Below are 23,674 nucleotides of genomic sequence, written 5' to 3'. Positions count from 1 at the left end.
AATAAATATTTATTCCTCTAATTTAAATTTTTAATGCTAAATATGATATTCTTATCTTGAATTTGAGAGAGAATATTTATTAAAAAGAAATCATACAAATTATATAGAGAGAGGTTATTGGAATTCTATTGATATCCTCAAGGATTTGGCTTCAGATTTGGGTCTATATAATTTCATCTCATCCAATGACCTTACCTACGTATCCATTTGAGGGAAGTTAGAGGGCTCATAGTTTTCCCTTGAAGGTTAGAGGGAGTTTATTCTCTCCTATTTAAACTATAACTTTTTATCAAAATTATCCCAATCATAATATATCGATAACCAAATTCCATCAAGTAACATACAAACATACACAATTAATCAAGGGTTGTATTTTTTCACATTGTCCCATAATCACATGGTTACTGGGTTGTATTCTACATCAAATGTTTGTATCCATCTTGACAAGATCAAGAATACCATTTCCACATCTAGTTGCACTAAAAATTATATTATGTGATGAGCCAATTATTACCTATCTATTCTTCATTAGAGATCATCTTCCTTGCAATCCTTTGGATAGCTAAGAAACAAGGACATCCATGTCATCAACAGGCAATTGCTCCCCGGGCCTATATGCTCTTGGCAGAATATATCCAATATCCTAGATCAATTTAGGATATCTCTCACCTACATGCAACTTGCAACATGCATCCACTAACTAGGTGGTATGACTAGCAATCTATCAACATAGTACACTCCTTGACTACTATCAATCTTGAGAAAATAATCTTCTTATGTGGGTCATAGGATTTATTCTTTGGTTATCACCTTAGATAGAGTGGAACAATCTAATGTGTTGGATGAATACAATTCTCTACCTATGCCCTCTAGGGTCCTAAATCCATCTGTTGTCGTAAAAGTCAGCACCAGTACTTAGCTTTGCACTACAATGAGAAGAGAGGTTCCTTATTCAGAATAATTAAATCACAAAGGACTGATCTAAGAGTATATACATGAATTCTTATAGATATAAGATCAAATTTTACAACTACAAAGGATCACTTGGTTCCCACATAAGATGACATCTACTCAATAGATAAACAAAATGACTATAAGGTGGTCAACCTTATCACTTCATTCAACTCTCTATTCAAAACATGTTAAGTATTAAATATCAATGATTGTGTTTTCATATCCCTTTCATAATGATCCAATACCTACTTCAACCTCAGTTGAATCCTAGTGAAGAGAGAAGGTTAAACCAATTAGGAATAACCCCATAACTTTAGGTGTTATCACACCTGTACCCTTTCCCTATGGACTTGAGGTCACAAGGGAATCCTTCACCCAAGGACCACCTACATTCCCACTTCTAAATGAGTCAAAGTTACAAGTAGCTCTTGTTACAAGTGTTCTATCAAAGGATGCCTATGGACAAGTTCACATAAGCATAGTTTCATTTTCATCGTGTAAGGTTCATTTTAGTGATTTCAACTATTAATAGCTCTTAACACTATAGAGAGAAATATAACTCTATTTTTATAGGAAGAACTTCTATTTGAAATCCACATAATGCATTCTATATTGAGGTTTTATGCTCAAGAGGTCAATAGATATTTTGTATTAATATAAAGCATTTACACCTATACCCAAATACCTTTCTAGAATTATATAGAATGTCTAATTATTCCATTAAGAAACAAGGGTGAGACAACATTGAACTAATTTAATTTTCCTATTGCTAATATGATAGAAATTTCACAAAGTGATCACATAATTGTGTGTATCATGTATCTTCTAAATATAACTCTACATTTGACATTTCCAATATCATAAGTATCTAAAATTTTAATAATTACTAAAATAAAAGATACATTTATGATGACCTTAAGAAGAATGAATAATAACTAGTTGATATGGACATAATTTCTAAATTGTGGGCATCATATTCCCACATAATATTTAACATAAGGCCAAGCATGCTAGGAACCCTTTGCAAATGACAATATAAATTCAATATGGAGCTTAAGATCCATGATACTTTTCATAGCCAAGGGCTAATATCATAATGATTATTTAAACCTTTGAGGCCAGTAGTGGCTATAATCTTTTAAGTTGACTACACGCCAATATAATATTTACCCCATTTTATGAAAGATCTCCATCAACAAAAAATTTATTAAAGTAATGCATTAAATATGGTGGTGGATACATATTCAATGGGACCAAGTTCCCTATAACTAAGGTTTGTTAAATTTTCCTCTCAATCAATAAAATTGAACATGAATTTAGGAAACCACAACTAATTCACAATTTAGTAATAAATACTATAGCACCTTTGATAAAGATATGGTGTTCTCTAATCAGTTCTACCAATTATTATTATTCCTAAATTAACTTGATCATCCTAATTTTTTTCGTATCAACATAGTGATTTAAGCTTATAACTCAATACGTAATCACCTTGATGCCTAAAACCCACTGCCTTTATTTATTGGTTGGCATAGGTCAACTTAATTAGCACCTTTTATTTATTATAGCCTCAAGTACAATGTTAATAAGGAATATTGCACTCTTTTGACAAAACTTTTGACCATTAAATGCTTAAAGGGTTTCTTGACACCAATGTCACCAAACTATTAATTTTGATTCTCTAGCTATATAATATTCACACTTGCCACTTACAACTAATTGTGATCTTAATTGCCAATAGTAATACATTCGATGATAGCATATAACCTAATTACCAATGATTTCTCTTAACTCATTCTCATTAAATTAAATGATAGTTCACTTCTACTTAATCACAAAATGATTTGGTATAACTATTGTAACCTTCCCTTAATCTCTTGTTAGTTCTAATATTAGGATTCTTATACCTAGACTTGTTCCATAATTTCCATGTAGACATATAAAGAATTTATCCACTAGTTAGAGAAATTACTAAAACTATCATTATGCAACATTAAATATGATTGCAATATAGTTTAAGTTCTAATAATGAAGACATCATTAAGTACCCAGAAGCCTAAGCTCATACTTTAAATAAATATTGAGAAAACAAAATTATTTTAATAGGATGTTAAGAGGAACATAATGTTCTAAAGAGCATATAAGAACTTGCTCTCATTAACAATAATTAAAAAATAAATTATTTTAGTATCATTACATACACTCAAAGGAAAACCCTCTAAGTTGGTATCTATCTTATCCAATGAAGTATTCTATCTTGTTTTTAACTATAGTCATGAATCATAATTTGAAAACAAGTAAAATCTCATCAGTTATGATTATGTCTAAATTGTAAATAGTTATTAGAATATCTCATCATTATGAATAGTAAAAGAAATTAATAATCCAATAAACTAGTCCAAGGGGGAGCTTAACTGATTAAAACACTGGGTTCCCATTGTGGAGACCCAAGTTCAATTCCCAATAGGGACATCTAAAGTGGAATTCTAAGTTGTGACTATTGGCCTTCCATAGGATGGGGAAGGTCTTGGGGTCAATCTAATAATAATAATAATAATAATAATAATAATAATAATAATTCAAAGATATGTAATGGGGATGGGGCCCATATTGTGTCCCCACTAGTTCATAGCTCCAGTCAAAATCTATTCAGGCTTCGGCCAATTACCTATCAAAAAAAATAAAATCCAATAAATTAAATTTAGAATTCATTATTAGAAACTTAAATGGATGAGAAATTTAGACACAAATTGTTGTAGATATGGTTTTGAATCCATTATAAAAAAAAATTGAAACTGTAACAATGTGATGCATTTTCTAAGAAAATTATGAAGTACTTTTCAATTATTTAAGTTTTGCAGCTATAATTCACATACTATTATGAGGCTTATAGGTAGCATTTACAAATGATAAACTAATAGGGACTTCTCATATTTGTTTTACCATGAATATCAACCTTATATATTGCCTCCACCTTTGTAAAATATCAAAGACTTCAATCTTTATTTTCAGAAGGGGAATTTAGGAAACATCTATATATGTTTTTATAAGAAGGATCCTATATTATCTAGTTCTATCCTAACTTTGTAACCAAAAATATTAAACTATATCTATAAATCAAATTGAATGAATAGTCACACCTTTTTAAAGATAGAATAAAGTGCTTGATTTATGAAATCATTCAAGCACAAGAGCGTAGAGGAAGAAAAGTGAAGTACAATCAATTAAGTAGAGCATAGGTCATCCAGTTACACTGGAGCTAAGGCTTGTGAACATAAAGCTATTTGTTCTAATTTGAATACTCCTAGTAGGAATCCTTTAGTAGGTATGTTATTACTCCAAAATTCAAAGAATTCACATCTAATTTTCACCCATTATAACCAAGGAATCCATTGCCCTTTGGTGATCATATGAATTTGTTGAAAAACATTAGAAAATCTCAAGAAAATGCAATGGCGGAGATAAAGCCAAATTATTTGCCAGTATCCTCCCAAGCTATGCCAAAATGGGAGCTTGGAATGGGGTTATAAATTCATTATATATTATCATTGAAATAGCCTTGTTAGAATTGTGCCCAAATTGTGGTCACATAGAACAAACATGTGAACTATTAAGAGATATACCTAAAATAAATATTATCTCATGGAATGTCACATCTGTCAAATTCACTCAAAAGGGATTTGTTAGGAAAGCTTTACCATCTTCTCTCTTGCATTCCCTCACTCTCCTCCTTGATGTCTGGATGTGAATCTATTTCCTATTTCAAAGGTCACATTTTATGCTCTTCTTACTTTCATCATCTCCCATATTTGCAATCCCATTTTTTTCACCCCCTATAATATGTCTAAAACATCCCTTATCATGAAAGGTAGAGGATTTTTGGTAAATTTTATGGAGTCCATACCTTCACATGGTGCCGATGTTGGCACCATACTCCCATTGATGTTTACCCAGTAGGCCCATATTGTAGCTAGCTACCTCAATAAATTTGTTTTGATTATTATTTTATTTATATATTTTTTCACAAACTAAGTTTGAGTGCAGAGTAATAGGGACTTGAGGCTTTCATAACCTTTTGGCCTTCAATATATTTTTTAATTGGTGGCTTGGAGATTGGTACACCATGCCTACATTAATGGTATGCACCAATTTTTTCTCCATAAAAGTTTCAACATTTTGTTGTCTATAGGTAGAGATGCCATGCCCTCCCACTACCTCCAACATACTTTCATAATTTCTCATTAATACATGGTAGTCTCTTTTGTCTGGGTCATTGATAATTGCTACAACTTAAAAATATTTATTTTGTTTTATTATTCTGATTTATATTGTTTCTTTGGCCACACACGTGCACATGATGGTCCTGTGCGGGATATTACAATATTCTCCATGTTCTTTATTTGTTCATTTAGCTATTTTTAACCATTTCCATATTTTTCATTTTCTTTATTTAGTTTATCTTTCTCATGCTCCTTAATTATTTGATCTTTCATTTACTCATTTTTGCCAATTCAAAATTCTATTAGCAAACTTAAGATTGGCCCTTAAATTTTTTCTCATATCTAATGGTCATTAGATATGTAGTTTTGTTAAATCTACTTTATTGTCTTCTCAAAAATATCCTCTATGGTTAAACATAGTTGCATCTCTTCCTTTTTGTGATTATTCTTGAAAACATCCTTTATTCCATCTTTTGAATAGGGGTTGATTGAGTGATATCTACTTGTTTCATTATATGTATGATAATGATGATATTTGTCTTTAGTAAGACCATAAGAGAGAATGTCTACTCCATTGTACTTTTTATCAACAACATGATAGAGGATAGCATTTAAATTAGGAGGATGGAGCGGGAGAAGGGAGCAATGTTGCATTTGAATTCAGGGCAGGGCAGGAAACCTTGCAATGGACAGGAAAAGAAGGGGGAGAATGGAAAGGATGATTCTCAGGACTGCCTGGATTCCTTTGAGCCAAATGAAAAGGACCTAGTGGATGGGAACCCACAAGCCTATCGATCCTAATCAAGAAAATAGATAATCACACGCTGGAGATAGTCCTAGGCAGGAACCTATTCGAAGGGACAATAGTTGGTCTTGGACTTCTCTATTCAGTGTCAAATCGAGTGGAAAGTCCTCACTCCCTCTAGTTCGTAATATCTCAGACCCAGAAAAAGGGTAGATTTTCTATTGAAATTTCAGACCCTGTTATCAAGTACAATATTAACCTTATGGCAATGACACTAGTTGGAAACATTTTGGGCCCAAAGCCAATATTTATATTGTCAGGGCATTTGTTAAATGCAAATGGGTGCTTAAATTTCAAGTAGAGATCACTGCAATATCCAAAGTGGCACTGTCATTGTCTTTCTCTTGTAAGGAAGACATGTCAAGAGTGCTCTGTGATGGCCCTTGGCTGATTGGTAAATCGACACTAGCTTTACAAAAATGGTTGCCTAAGATGGACCTAAATGAATCCTGTTTTTGTTCAAGTTCCACTTTGGCTTAGATTATCCGGCCTTCCCTTAGAGTTCTAGGTGGAAGATATGTTTAAAGGAATCGCTAGTTCTTTCGGTGAACTCCCTTCTATGGATCCTATCACTATGACCAGAGGAAGACTTACTTTTTCCAGGATATGTGTGGGAGTTATGCAAGGCATAGATATGCCCCTATCCATTGATATTAACTATAGATTGGGAAAATGGAACCAACCATTAGAATATGAAAGTGTCCCTTTCACTTGTTTTCATTACAAAAAAGAGAGACATACAACGAGGAAATGCCCTCTTCAGGCTATCAAAGAGAAAGAAAAGAAAGAAAAGGCACTGCAATGGAAAGAAAAAAACCCTATTAAGCAACCTGGGGGCTCTAAAAGAGAGAAAAGGATTGAAGAGGCCCAGAGTGTCATTATCCTTGATACGGTAGAACAACAAGATAATGTTAATATGGAAAACCCAGAAATACCTTTGCTTGAAGAAGGCAAAAATGAGAAAATAGGCAAAGACTATAGAGAAAAACAAGATACCAATTAGGAGGATCAAAGAAGTGATAACCTGGAAGAAGGAGAAATACAGGTGGTGTTACAGGACAATGAGGAAATAGATTTGAATCACATTATAGATACTACCACCAAAGATGGCCTTAGTAGAGACTATGAAGAAGCCTAGAAGTGTTTGATCCTTGGAGGAATCTCATTGTTGGTATCACAACAATATGATGATATGGCGAAATCCACCTTCCAGTAATTACCAACAACCTCACTACTTAATTTTAAGTGGGCAGAGGTTGAAGATGATGACTAGAAGATAACCACCCGAAGAATTTAAGAGGAAGATTGCCACACAAATTAAGTAGCAGAGTGAAAGAGAGGGGGTTAAAAAGGGCCTAAATCTACCCCTCAGGATAATTCACACTAGACAAGAAACTGGACCAAAGCTAATATGAGTTTTAACCCATCTCGTCCTAGAAGGAAAAAAGCAAGATAGATCAGAGATCCAGAGGCAAGCAAGAATATAGCAGATGGTATTCAATTGATCATCCACGAGGTATGTTCCCTAGTTAGAAAATGAAAATTATTTACTGGAATATTTGTGGACTAAATAGTCTACACAAATAGGATGTTCTTAGAAATTTAATCAGAGAACATAAACCAAACATTGTTATTATCCAAGAAACTAAAATGACTAAAGAGAAAGTAGAAAAGATTAAGCTTTTTAAGGATAGGGAATTTTTTGGTGGGAGTTCTGAAGGTGCTTCTGGGGACATTGCCATTTTCTGTAACATTCGGCGTGTTTTTGGGGAGCCAGTCAAGCAAGATAGCAATATGGATTTTATTAGGTTTCACCACATTGGGGATGATACATCTTTACTACTTACCAATATTTATGCCCCGAATAATAGACTTGATAGAAGTAAATTCTAGAAATTGTTGGAAGCTATTCGGGTTCTTTACAAGGAGGATATGTGGATTGTTATGGGGGATTTCCACACTCCTCTTCATGATAACGTGAAATTTGGAGGTGTCCCTTCATAGCGAGAAAGTATAATGGATCTTTTGAACTTTATCAACAACTAGGGTCTACATGATATTGATCTCCAAGGAGCCAATTTTACTTGGACGAACATGAGGAAGTAGGAAGATCTCATTCAAGTCAGACTTGATAGGGCCCTTATTACTAATGAGTACCTTTAACCATTATCAGTACTTCCTCTCTGCTATCTCTAGGATTGGTTTAGACCACTTTCTTGTGACGTTTTTTGCTAATAATACCATTGTTAAAAGAAATTTCTCGTTCAGATTTGAAAGGATGTGGCTAGACCACCCTAACCTTGCGAAGGTCATTGAGATGTGGTAGTCTATTGATGTAAAAGGTACTGCTATGTATATAATGGATAAAAAATTAAGGAATGTGAAAGACAATATTAAAAATGGAACAAGGAGGTTTTCAGAGATCTGTTTGCTTCCAAGACCAAAACCTATCTGGAACTCAAGGAAATGTAGGATAAAATCCAAATGAGTGGATACAATGAAGTATCAATCGGGGAGGAAAATGAAGTGTCGATGAAGTACCACAAGATTATCAGAAGAGAAGAAGAATTATGGAAAAAAGGGTCTAGATCTCTATGGCTTAAAGTTGGGGACAAGAACATTAGATTCTTCCATATGAATGCAATGAAACACAAGATTGCTAATAGAATCTCCAAGCTAAGAATTGGGGGAACTGAAACGAGGAAGGATGAAGAGATCGGGAAGGAAGCTAGGAATTTTTTTTCTGGTCTGGATGGTCACTCCAAGAGTGCCCTCCTTGAGAACATTCCTTCAACTATTAATGGGGATCAAAACAAGGCCTTGGTGCCCATCCCTTCCGAGGAGGAAGTTAAAAAAGAGGTTTTTTCTTTTGATGGGAATAAAGCCCTAGGCCCGAATGGATTTCCATTGTTCTTCTTCCAAACCTTTTGGGACATCCTCAAATTTGATGTGGTTAAAGGTGTGTAGGAATGTTTGGGGGGTAGAATGATCTTAAAGGAACTCAATGCTACTTTCTTGGTTCTGATCCCCAACTACTTGAGGGCTGACTCTATGGAAAATTGATCAACTCATCTCGGCCCCTTCTTTTTCTGTTATTGTCAATGGGGTGCCTTCGCCCTTCTTCATAACTTCTAGGGGCATCAGGCAGGGGATCCCATATCCTCTATTCTCTTAATCATTTTGGTTGAGTGTCTGGGTAGATTTATCAGTAAATTTGTTTCTTTGGGGCTTCTTTGTGATTTATCACCGTCTTATGATTTTAGAGCATGTACTCATCAGCAATTTGTTGATGATACCATTTTAATAGGATCATCTACTATGAAAGAAGTGTACAACCTGAAGAACCTTCTCAACACTTATAGCTCAGCCTCGGGTCAAACCATCAATTGGGAGAAAAGCTCTATTTTCTTCTTCAACACCCCAAAGGATAGACAGATGAGGATGGTCTAGATCCTTGGATGCCAAATTGGTAGGCCTCCTGCTATCTACCTTGGTCTCCCTTTGGTTTGAAACCTTTTGATCTTTTTTGGAATAGTCTAGTGGATAGATTTAGTAGAAAGCTGGTTGGTTGGAAAGGCACCCTTCCTAGTCAAGCTGGAAAAGTCTAGCTTTTAAAATCTTCTCTCCAGAGTCTTCTGGTGTATGCTCTAAGCCTCTTCAAAATCCGTGGAAAATTTGCTGAAGGTATTGAGAAAATTCAGAAATCCTTCATTTGGTCTGGGTTTGAGGAGAAGAAGAGGATGACTCTCATAGCCTGGGATAATGTGTGCAAACCCAAAAAGAAGGGGTGTCTGGGCTTAAGGAGTATCAGAACCTTGAACAAAACTCTTCTTGCCAAACAAATATGTAGAACTTATCAGAGAAAAGGAGAATGGAATGATATTTAGAAGGCAAAGTACTTACAAAAGTTTCCCATCATAGAGGATTTTGTGGTCTCTCATCAAATACCAAGAGGATCTTTCATTTGGAACAATGTAATCCAGGCTAATAGTAATGCTAGCCTTCAAAATGTCTATGCCATAGGTGATGGCAGGAAATTGGACTTTTGGGATGATGATTGGATTGGTGGAGTCCCTCTTAATAAGAAGGCCTCTCAGATGCTCATCTAGATTTGTAAGGAGAAGATCAGTGCTAAACTGGTTGATTATTGGAAAGATCAAAAGTGGGCGAACCTCAGTTCTATTGATCCCAAACTCAAATAGGTAAATTTAATGATCAACCATGCTATCTTAAATACCAGAAGGGAAGACCACATGGTGTGGAGTGGGACTTCTTTAGGAACTTATTTGGTTTCTTCTGCTATCCTTTTACTGGCTCAATACCAAGATCCTACTCCTTCCTTGGCTAATGATTGGTATCCAGGTTTGATTCCAAAAAATAAATATATTTTTGTGGTTCCTTTTACAAAATAAGATTCTCATTACTGATAATTTGAGAAAGAGGGGATTTTGTTTCCCAAACATATTCTATCTTTTTCTTAATAATGAGGAATCTATTAATGACATCTTTATACATTGTCTTTTTACTAGTCCTATTTGGGGGATGTTGTTTCAAATGTGGGGGCTGAATTAGGTTTTCCCTCAGGAGATTCAGGATTGTTTCAAAAGATGGCATTATTCTACCAACAACACCACCATAAGAAATCTTTGGAAGTTTTCTTTTGCCCATATCCTTTGGGGAATATGGAAAGAGAGGACTAACATAATATTTAGGAATGATATTAACACCTCTGAAGTGGTGTGGGCCAAGATAAAAAAAATAATGTTTAGAGAATTTGATGGCCAGGGAGTGCATTGTTGTAGCAATAAGGAGGACTTTGAAGTTCTCAAAATATCGAACCCAGTCTATATGGGAACCAATATCAACCAAATAAATAGAAGAATGAGTTGCTGGTTTTTTCCCCCTGATGATTGGCTTAAGTCCTACTTTGATGGTGTGACGAAAGGGAACCCGAGACCTACTGGTTGCAGTGGTGTTATCCAGAATAGGACTAGGTTTTGTACTAGGGTGGTCACCTATCCTTTGGGAATTCAGACCAATCATCTAGTGGAAGCTATGGGGATGCTTCAATCAATTAAATTAGCCTGTAATATGGGAGTCCACAAGTTATGGTTAGAAGGTGACTCAAAAATCATTATTAACTGCCTCCTAGGTAAACACCAACCTTCAATGATGATTAAAAACATCATTGAGTCTACCAGGGAGTTGCTTCAGGGGTTTAAAAAATGTTGTATATCCCATGTTTATAGAGAGGCTAATAGGTGTGTTGACTGGGCTGCCAATGAGGTAGTACAAAGCAAGAAAATTATTACCTGGAATGGCGAAGGGGAGATACCATGTGCGGCACATGATATCTTAACTTATGAAAGATTCCATGGTAAGAAGGGTTAGGTTTGAAATCATTTCCTGAGGTGTAAGGAGAGGTTGTGGCAGTAGGACCTAATTTTATATGCAACAAAGAATGAGGTACAGTTATCATCGCAAGATCACTTCGCATGCTTTATAGGTGTTTTCTCCCTCTCGAGCTAAAGCATTAGAAACTCCCATAGAATTCTGGTGATTTCTCATGGAAATTTTATTGTGAAGGAAAGTATGTATTGGAAATTATAGACGATAGATATCAACAACAATATGGGTGGAAAATGCAAAAGAATGGAGGCTACTGCCATTGATAAATGGAGGAATCATCCGTAGGTCTAGGCGGTACTTCAAGCTGCCAATATGACTAATTTCATGGAGGGTATGCAAGAGAAACAACCTGAAATTATGAGAATCTTCAAGAAGGGTTGGAATAAAGGCACATTAACCATAGGGAATAGAAAGGTCAAGGTGACTGAAACTATGATAGCAGAGGCAACAGGTCTTCCAATGGATGACATCAAGTTCTACAAGGATGGAAAGATTCCAGATGCTACCATGAAGTAATTTTTGAAGGATGAGAAGGAGAAAGCTAGACTGGTGAATGGTAGCCATAACTACTTCTCGCCAAAGGTAATTAAATTAATTTGGTAAAGGGTTTTGCTTGCTATAATGGAATTTATCACTCTCGATGGTAGATACACTAGGGTTTACAACTACCATTTTGTTTTACTTAATCACTTTAGGCGTAAAGATAAAATTTCTATTCCATATTATCTTTCCTGTATCCTTAATGCTGGGATCAAGGATGCAATATCCAATCCCAATATCAACTCAACAATGTATGAAGGTTTGATGGTGATTCTATATAACCACATCAGGAAGACTACCATCCAACTAAATATAGCTGAGGTCTCTAAGTCGAAAGAGGATCTCGATGAATCTGATGATGAGGAAGGAGAAGGGTATGACATGGAGGCAAAGACAGAGGATGACCCCCAAATTGTTGGGTTGAGTAGAAAAAATAGAAAAATAGAGCATGGGAAATAGAACAAAGGGTCGATGAAAAAGAAGCAAAGAGTGTTAGATGCAATGACAGCCCCGAAGACACTCAGATGGGGGTAGGTGAATCAATGTCTTACCGGTTGATAAAATATTTAAACTTATTTATAACTTTGCAACCCAAATTAATGTACTGGTAAATAAGCAATAATGCTAAAAAGAGAAATAATAGAGACAACATAAATGCACACCATAAAACAATATATTTTAGCAAGGAAACTTGGTAAGGGAAAAACCTCGATGGGATTTGTGACCCACAATATTTACTCACTAGCCAATATGAATAAATATTACTTACAATAGGGGCTTGCACATGCAGGAAGGCCAACAACCTAGAGCTTGTTACTCAATGAAAGATTCTCACTAACTACAAAATGGATAATTAAATCCAATACAAAGTACTGCTAAAAATAGCATATGTAATGCTTTACTCAGTTTTGGTTTAAGCTCTGTCAGAAACCTTAACCAAATACCTCTCGATGAATGATATTCACTCACATAACCTATCTGCCTTATTACAAAATCTTTTCACTATCTTCTTCATAATACCATTACATAATTCCCTTTCCATGCTATATCAAAAATGACCTATAAGAACTCATACATATATGAGTTTTTACAATATATCATGTGGGCTTACAAATAATTACATTACAATACAATAAACAAAACTTGTCTCATGTCGGCCTGGATGCCAAAATGCTTTGTTGTCAATGTAAACTAAATGTCGATGAATGACTTTTTTTGTGCCTGTCGATGTTGGTGAATGATGTTTGCATTGTCAGTAAACCTGTAGAATCATGTTACTAGTTGGTTGCCATCAATGACAACATCAACCATTCTCATGTGAGTGTAAAATGCCAACAATCTCCCCTTTTGGCATTGATGGCAACACTCATGAGAAAAATCCAAAAACTGTTGTCCAAAAATGAAGTCCAAAAACTGATTCTCAAAAAGAGTGTGCTCCCCCTGAGCAAGTGATTTCTTTTGTTCATTTTATTCCATACATTTTTCTCCATACTACTCCCCCTTTGACATCAATGACAAAGGATGTCAAAAAGAATCAAAGAATACAAAAAATCTACCTCATAGCTTGTAACCGGTTGTTTACAATTTGAAAGATATCTACCAATATTAGATTTAGGCTCTGCATGAATTTATTACTATCAGAGATAATGGTTTTGTCTACTCGATCATGTCAGTCAGATAATACATCTATTGCTCCAGTGATCATTCTCCTTGAATTAATGCCCTAGATAGCTCAGCCCACTGAGTTATAAGATTGTCCAATTTTGGACCAAGTTTGTTTTTCACCTCTCAGGCCTTCAACCTTATCCTTTCTTTTTATTGCTCCAATTTCTCTATCTTTTCCTCAAAAACTGTTATTTTCTGATCAAGAACAAAGGTAAGTTCCGAAGAACCTATCATATTATCTGCTATGTTGTCTATCTCCTTTTGTGTTTCCTTAATATTCTCATCAATGTCTTCAGTCAGGAGGTGAGGCTTACAAGCTTTCTTATACAATTCTTTGTATTCCAAAATTGTGGAATTAACTACTAGTACTAAAGAATCAATATGCTTAGTATAGTCCTTGATAGTCTTGTCAAAGAATTCACCTTTTTCTTTATTTATCCTTTCCTTATTGGTTTCTTCATTGATCTTATCTACAGTTAGAACATTTGAAGCAATAAATTTGGACAATACATTCAATTTACTTAAAGAACCATCAAATCATTTTCAAAATAGGCAATGTATCATCAATGACCTTGTATCCTAAGGTGTTGCACTTTGTGATCCTCTTAATTGAATCCAAAATAACATCTATTACATTTGTAGGTCTGAAGTCTTTAGTGGATGTGCTTGGTTATGCAATAACTTTCTTTTCCACAGATACTTGACCAATTACCTTAACAATTTCTTCCTTGTTACCATCATTTGTTTCCTCTTTATTTACAGTTGTTGCTAGTTTCTCACTCTATGTTATTACCTCTACTTCTATTGGTTTCTAAGTCTGAGTATGTACCTCTGTATCTACTAGTTTCTCAGTGCTAGGCTTCTTATCTTCTATTGGTATTTCAATGTTCTGAGAGTCAACAATGGTAATCAGTGACTTAGAGATCTCAATGTTTGTAGCATCAACAGTCTTAACCTCTATAGTCTCTTTATCCATAACAATATTAACATCCTTTTTATCTACATTCATAGTAAAGAGAATTTCAAAATTTGGATTAGTATCATCATGTGTTATTTCTTCAGCCTCCTTATCTGGTTGACTGTCTGTATGTGTTGTTGTTCCTGAAGTTATTGGTGGGGTGTCCTGTGCCGGTGGAGAAAGGTTATCTATGACCTTTATAATAGGTATACTACCATTTTTTCTTTTACCTTTGTCCTTTTGATATACCTTCACAAAAGATTTATCCAATTATTGTATCTCCCTTTCCTCTTTCTTTTCTTTTTCAACAAAAAATATGTCCCATTTGTCTACAGTTTCATCAGCTATCTCTATAACTCTCCCAGCCATTAGGTTGACCTGTTGGTGACCACTCATAAAAACTAACTGGTTGGCTTCAACAATCAGTTCATCAATCTCTTCCCTAGACTTAATGGGGTGAACAACAAAAAATGCTTCAACCTTTAACCTTTTGTCCAATTCCATAACTGACATACTTTTTTGTTCTAATCTTATGTACAAGTCATTTGGTAGATCATCTACAACCTCAATCAAACCTTTCTTGTAGGTGTCAAGATATAAAATAATGCTCTCCTCTATTGTGTTCTTATCAGAATCCTTGAATGAATGATAAAGTTTATTCACATTGCAAAGATAACCATCTTGTGTTATCTCATTTACCAGTTCCTTCGGTGTAAGGGTATCCAGTCCGTTAGGTTGTTTGTTCTTTGGAGTTAGTTTCTTCTTAGGATCCCTTATAGCCTGTTGCCCTTACCACTATTTGTATCCAAAGAAGTGACAACTGGTAAAACATGAGCTACCGGTTCCAGTCCTTCCAGTTCACTAACAGAAATACCACTCAAGTTCATCACATTTTTCTTGACTTCTTTATCCATCTTGGATCCATCTCTGATGAATTTTTCTCTTCTTTTTCTCTGCTTTTGCATCAAAACAACACTCTTAATAGTCTCAGCATTTGCAAAGATTTCTTCAGATGGTTCCTTAGGTGCATCAAGAAGTGTCTTAGCATAAGCCTCAAGAATATTCAGATCAACTTCATATCCCATCTCTATCATCCAAATAGTTCTAGGAGTAACAACTTCCATCCATGTTTCATCTCTTTTGATTACGAAACAAATTTGCTTATCATATTTGTCCAAAATTCTCTACGGTATCCTTTCTCTAGCCTTCATTTTGGTTTGGAAGTTTTTGAAATAGGCTTTTACCATGCCATCACTATTAGCACCAATGTCGGTAATAGCTTCCTTGATTTGTCTACCTACCAGGATGTCATAAGCAAATTCCTTATGACCAACATCAGGTATCTCCTTTGTTAAGTAAAGAATTAACACACAAGTAGATTCCCAAAATGGAATGTCCCCTTCTTGTCACCCTTAATCTTTTTCAAGTTATTTAGAAATTAATCCTTAAGCCACTCACAGATGTCAATTTTAGCATTTTCCTTAACCATCTCATATGCACTATGAATACATAAACTAGAAACATAATTTAACCTATTTGCATGTGTAACCAAATACCATTCTAACATATTTCACATTTGCATCAGTGATATCACTAACCCTAAGAGATTTGTTGTCAAATTTAGTTCTGGTCAGGTCCATAACACCCTTGTTTGGTAGAGAATCTTCTTCTTTTTGTCAGGCCTAGTACCAGTTGAGGGTAAACCAATAACTACTTTGATTTCTTTGTTAGGGATTTTAAAAATAGAGTCTAGCCACATAAAATCCCCATGAACTCTGCTCAGTACAAGAAAAACTATCTTATCCGGAAATTCACGAATGTTTAGAATTTCAACAAATCCTAAGTCTCCTACAATCTTATGCTCTGGCTTGATCAGACCTTGTTCATTAGTTATAACATCTTTGTACATGCTCTTCAAGTCATCTGAGCCTAAATTTTCTATGTTGCAGTGAATGTAAATCCTCGGGTCTTCAACAAAAAGCAACTCCCTTCAGAATCTTAGAAAAGGCTCCAATGGAATCATCTTGCTTTGCGATCTCAAGAATGATTTTAAACATAGGTCTAGGGCGCTTAATATTCTCAACCGCAGAAGAGTTTGAAATAAACTCAGTACAGAAGATGAAGATGCCACATTGGAAAATACCTTTTGACTTGTGAAATCCTTGAATACCTAAAAAAACCTTGCTACTTTGCCTTAGGAATGCCTTTTCTCTCTCTTTACGCTCTTCAAATGCTTGGATGCTTGGTGTTTTGAAATGAGGGTTTTTCAGTACTTTATAACTAAAGAAGTTCTTCAAAAGCCGCATTAAATGCTTGCCGATTAGGTGAAGTATTAACACATCTATCGGTAAAGAAGAAATATAACTTCTTACCATCAACCGAGGGTAGAATGCATGATTTTTTAGTTTTCTGCCATACCCTCTAAGGATTATTCCTTAGTTAGATGAAGAATCTCCTACCGGTGGAGGGTTACTCTATTCTACCGGTGCAGAGACAGATTTATCAACTCTTTGATCTCTCTTCTTAATCTATTGTTTTGAAAATTCTTGATTTATTTCATTTACTTTTTCCTTTCCTTTCTCAATAGATCCTTTATTGTTCACCGATATAGTTTTGCTTCTACAAAATTTTGCAATATGCCCAATCTTGTAACATGTATAACAAATTACATTATTCCTCTGAATAGCCTTTCCATATCCTTGACCGGTTTGTGTTCTGCATTGATTAGATAAATGTCCAAATCTACCACAAACATAGCATTTCACATTCATTATGCAATTTTCTGAGTTATGACCAACTTTATTTGATTTGTAACATTGACCGGTGGGTAAATTTGTATTCTAATTATTTTTAAATCTGCACTGATTTTCTCTATACCAAATTTGTTGTAATTAAAATATTTCCCATTAAATTTATAAGCTTTAGGTTGTCTTATCGGTTTGCTGTGATCTTGATTATTTGCAGTCCCAAAACTTTCTCCATGTTCCAATCCATCCACTTGTATCTCCATCAAGTTTATGTCTTTTCAGCATGTCATCAAGCCTTTCTGAACTTTTCTTGAATTTGTCTTTATGCTCATTTGCAGTGATCAACTCATTTTCTAGAATGCCAATTTGTCTCCTAAGCTCCTCTTTATCATGTTGCATGTGAATTAGATCTGTCTTTAGCATATCATTCTAATGAAAAAGTCACAGGTTTTCATTTGCTTCATCATTAAGTCTCCTAGTGAAGTCTTCTTCATTCTTCTTCTTGTCTTCAATATCCTTGCATAGCCTCATGGTTAAATCTTGCATTTCATTCCTCTTGTTAGTGTTCTCTTGCCTCAACTTATCTCCAATATCTCTAAGAGTTTCCTTTTCATCATCATGTTTCTGCATTTTCTCATGAAGTTTCTTCCTCTTGTTTTGGGCTATAACCATGTTCTTCTGAAGTCCTTTAATGAATTTCTGGGTAGTCCTCAGATCATCTTCAATTTTGATATTCTTTAATTTTTCTACATCAAAATTTTAAAGAGATCCTTCCAACTATTTTCTCAAACTCTCCATTAGTACTGGTTTCATAATCTTCCTCAAGTTGTTAGGCTTTTGCAAATAGAGGACCAAGATTTGATACCAATTGTTAGATGCAATGATAGTCCCAAAGACACTGAGAGGGGGGGCTGAATCAGTGTCTTACAAGTTGATGGAAAATTTAAACTTATTTATAACTTTGCAACCCAAATTAATGTACTAGTAAACAAGTAATAATGCAGCAAAGAGAAATAATACAGACAACACAAATGCACACCACAACACAAGATATTTTGGTGAGGAAACCTGGTAAGGGAAAAACCTTGGTGGGATTTGTGACCCACAATATTTACTCACTGGCCAATATGAATAAATATTACTTACAATAGGGGCCTACACATGCAGAAAGATCAACAACCTAAAGCTCACTACTCAATGAAAGAGTCTCACTGACTACAAAATGGATAATTAAAACTGCTCAAAATAGCATCTGCAATGCTTGATTCAATACCGGTTTAAGCTCTATCAGAAACCTTAACCAAAAACCTGTCGGTGAATGATATTCACTCACATAACCTATCTGTCTTATTAAAAAATATTTTTTGCTATCTTTTACATAATACCATTACATAATATCCTCTCCACACTCTATCAAAATAACCTATAAGAACTCATACATATATGAGTTTTTACAATATATCATGTCGGCTTACAAATAATTGCATTACAATATAATAAACAAAACTTGTCTCATGTCGGCCTGTATATCGATATGTTTCATTATCGGTGTAAACTAAATATCGATGAATGACTTTTGTTGTGTCTGCCGGTGCCGGTGAATGATGCTTGTGTTATCGGTGAACCTGTAGAATCCTATTACCGGTTGGTTGCCATTAATGACAACATCAACCATTCTCATGTGAGTGTAGAATGCCAATAGAGAGGGGAGGATGATTATAGCTGGTATGAGGAGGATAATGAGACTGATAATGACATGGATGTTGAAAGCGAGGAGGTCTAAACCCTCATGAGCCAGAAGCAGAAAAGGAAGATTCCTGGAAACCAAGAATCGGTCGCCTCTCATGACTGATTCTAAGGATAAGGGCATGATGGGGGAGGATATGACCATGAAAGAATCTCAGAGCTATGATGTCAGGGAGGTGGGACTGGAAGTGAATCTTGAGATGACAAGTGACAAGACCCAAGAAGAGCATCACCTCGATATTGACCTTTGTATCAATAATCGCATGGATATCATCAAACAAGGGTTCCTCTAGATGCAAAAGGAAATTAGTGGCATTAAAACCAAGCAAGCCCAGGAAGTAGGAAAAATTGAGACTTTACAAGCTTTAGGCTCGAGTAAATTTAATTCCCTTTCTAATTGCCTAACCGAGCTTACCAAAGCTATTGGTAATGCAGAGGAGATCATCAATGCTAGTCACAATAAATTTCTTAACCTAGAGAATAGAGAAGGGGTCACTGAAAAAAGGTTCGATGGAGTTGAGAACACCCAAAAAAAAACTAGTGAGCAAAGTTATAAGATTCTTAAGGCTGCCTTGGCTAGTATGAAGGCTCTTATCAGTAAGCTTGAGAATGACCATGGGGATAAGGCTTCGGTGGGCATTATTGAAGTGAAGGAAGATACCCCAGACAATGGAGACAGGACTTGGGAGAAGAACGTGAGTGAACACCAAAAGGATGCAAATCCATAGCAAGGAAATTTAGGAAATCAAGCAAGAAGCTGATAATATGGAACAACTGGAGCTGGAAGTTGCTGAAATGCTTCAGAACTTAACCTAAATTTGAGCTCTTTTTGTCAGTCCTTTTGGTTTTTTGACTATTTGTCTAAAGTTTTCTGGCATTCTACTTGTCAACTGTCGTTTTCTTTGTTGTTGTTTTTTGTGTTTTGTTGTGCTTTATTGTAAATCTTTTGATCTTTTGGCTGTAATGGGTTTCAGGGGCCCATGAAAACTTGTTTTCCCATATTAAAAAACATCATAAGAGAAAACTTTGAACCCTTTATTTTTTGTAAACTGTTTAATTCTTTTCATGAAATCTATAATTTTCTATATCAAGTATCTCATTATAGTATTTAAGGTTTATTATAGTATAGTAAGTCTCAGAATCTAGATCAAATGGAAGCTGAAGTTGTTGAAGCTCTAAAGATATTTGTGTTAGGTATTTTGTGTGCTTTTGTTTCTTTTTTGGTTAAGGTTGATATGTTGGTCTGCTACATGTTTTCTATTTGCAACTCATTGTAATCAGGTTTTTGGGTTCCTTCAAAACCTATTTTTTCCTTAACTTTTTTTTTTATTATTGGAACTTTATTTTAATTATATTATCACTATTACGGATATACTTTTATCAAAATGAAACTAATGTTATCATTAAAGACTAATAGATGAAATCATAAATTTACACCAACTAGCTAATGCTTGTTTCTAAATAATACCTGTAAAATTCCATGCATTATAATTCTCTAGCAGAACTTACTCTCCACAGGAGATTTACAAAATCTTTGCCAAATAAAACCACTTCCTCTCTTCCTTCACTGTATAGTGGCATAGCTTGAGTACAGATATTATTAACCTTTCTTTGAGTGTCTGAACATATGAATTGTCATACATTATTCTTCAAGATTAAACTGAATAGTGTATTTCAGATTCTTGTGATACTTGACTTTTTAGTGATTGATTTAAACGAACCCATATCCATCTTACATGCTCAAGAGTCAGGATTGAAACAAGTCAAATGAAACGTACGAAAAATCAGGTAAAAAATAAAGCACGATAAACAAAAATTTACACAAGCATAATAAATTATACCTGCATACGAATTTGATATTCTCTACTCTCTTCCTGCATGAATTTGTTGATTTTGTCTAATTAAACATTAAGCAAATTGATTAAATCCACTTCACATCTATTAAAAAAATCTTGATCCATTTCGACAAAATTTGATGCAATAAAAACTCAAACCATTTCCCAAACTTCATATTCGAATAACTTTCGATGCTCAATGAAATGAGGAGGACTTTTTTTGTCAGGTTACAGAAAACATTATAATCTTTTCAAGGAAATTAGTATATTTATAGTTCATATTTTTGAATGCCAAACTGATTTCTCTGAATTACATCGGACGTATATCACAAGGTTTATTGGACGGAAATACCAGCTGAAAGGGAAAAAGTATTTAAATAAATGGCAGGAGTAGCGAATGGATCAGCGTGTGTTTTCCACGGCCACTAATTGTATTTAATTTAAATTCCTGGACTTTATATTGAAAAGAATACTTTGAAATTATTTTTTGTTTGTTCGCTTATCCTTTCTTTCTCTTTAGTACATATTCATATCTTATTGATATATCTTGTTTATAATTATTATTATTCTATATTGTTATTATATTTGTTGTTTTATATATGTGGCACATTATATTATTATTATAGTTTTATAAAGTGTAGAGACATATTTCTGTTCGCATATGATGAAGCAGTGATAATATATGTTATCATTGATGTCAATAAGTGCTCAAGTAGGTGAACTGGTATGAACCAGTATGAAGATCAAAAGCGGTTATTGTCAATCGGAATGGAGTGGACTGGTGTCGAGGTTCACTAAGTGTGACTACCAGTTGGTAGTTTCAGCTCTAGGGTTACCGGTTTGGTGATTTTGCTTGTGCAATGCAACCGATGATGGTTTGTGACCAGTTAGGTAAGGAATAAGGATAAGGGTCGAGATTCCACATCAGTTGTGTGCACGCGAAGGATTTCTATGTGGTTCTTGCATGTGAAAATTGAATGCATTGAGTGCCTACCTCGGGAATGAGCGTTTTTCTTAGCGGTGGGTGAAGAGCGCGAAATGAGTTATTGATTTCTAGATGCGGTAAAGTTTGGACGATGCAAAATGTCTTGAGATCTATTTTAGATTATTTCATTCTATGTAATGTGTTTGGACGGTCAGGATTGGACCGCTTGTAAGTGTAATCTTGAAATATTTAGGGTTTAGGGTTTATGCTATCGACCTAGTTGTTGTTTATAAGGTCGATGAGTTTTATTATTGCAGTGGTTGACAAAAGTTGTATGTGTGTTCGCGTGTTGGAGATTTGATACTTGCCGAACCAAAGTAAGGAATCTGCAGAGTGTGATTGCAAAAGAGAGGAACTGAAAAGGACCTATCTTAGCAAGAAGTGTTGTTATTAGATCAATGTTTTATCTGTTATCCTCTAACCATTTCAACAGAAGGTAAATCCCTTTACCAGGTAGCTTTAACATGCTTTGTTATAAATCCTCTAACCAGGTGTCTCAAGGTTATTGATTTATTTAAATCCTCTAGCGAGGTAACTCTTAACAGGGTTTCAACCTTTAACAGGGTGTATAGTCGTCCCTTAATCAGGTGATCCCTAATAGGATCGGTTCCTAATAGGACTTTTATTGTACAGTCTTTAACTGGACTAGGCTCCTAATAGAGCGGACATCAAAAGAGTTCACAAACAACTTGTGGGTATTCATTCCCATCGTGGTTTTTCCCATTTGAGTTTCCACGTGAAAAAATTGTGTGTTATGAGTTGTGAGATTTTCATGTGATAATTGTGTGGTTTTGACTAAGTTAGATATGCATGCATTGTTAAATGGTTGTGGAATTATTGGTACAACTTATGCATGATTATATCAGTGAGTTAGTTATCAAGGTTTGAGATCTATTGAATGTTGTCTGAAGTATTTTTGTTTAACCGGTATAGCTATGGCTACGTTCAGTGGTGAAGACAACCGATCAACTGTGTTTTGATATGTCAAAGTGTTGAAGAAGTTTTTGTGTGTACTGATTCACCTCCCCCCCCCCCCCTAGTACTGGTTAGGACCTTAGTAATTCATCATTATTCATCAATTTCTAGGTTGTATAGTTGTGTAGCGCCATGTTTGTAAGTTGTATAATTGTGTAGAGACATATTTTTAGGTTGTATCTTTTCATTTGATTTATTCTTCTTTGTTTTTGTTTATTTTTTTCAATACTCTTTTTCCATGCAATCCTTGAATATTCTCTCTATGAAACATGGACCAACTCTGATACCATGTGAGATTTTGCCAAGATGAAGAGGCAATGGAAAACACAAATAAGAGAGACAAAATAGATGATAGGAATAAACTGTATTCTATCAAGATGCAAAATATGATCAACTAGATCATTACAAGATATTGATTGATTTCACGTGATTGTCCATACAAAAAATGTAGATGAGCCTTCTTATATAGGCAAGGCTTATGGATATGTGAGTATAGAAACAAGGGTAGGTAGGAAATAGGTGTGGGTAGGTAGGAGAAACAATATAATATTCCACATGAGGTGGATCACCCACTGAATATGGAGTGTAACAACAAGATCAACACCATAAAAGGTGGAAATTCTCCTACACACACTATCCCAATGTGGCACAAATACCCAAGTGTCTCATACCCAAACTACTATGAAATGCATTTCCTAAGTAAACTTAAGTAAGGTGTAATAATATCCAAGATAAATAATTATTTACACCAACACCCCCCCTTAAGTGCAACTTAGGGGAATGCACTAAAGTCTACAATGCAAGTAAGCAATGCAAGATGGGTCCCGACTACGAG

The sequence above is a fragment of the Cryptomeria japonica genome, chromosome 8 (assembly GCF_030272615.1).
Source record: "Cryptomeria japonica chromosome 8, Sugi_1.0, whole genome shotgun sequence".
Classification (NCBI taxonomy): Eukaryota; Viridiplantae; Streptophyta; class Pinopsida; order Cupressales; family Cupressaceae; genus Cryptomeria; species Cryptomeria japonica.
This window is presented reverse-complemented; position numbering follows the sequence as displayed.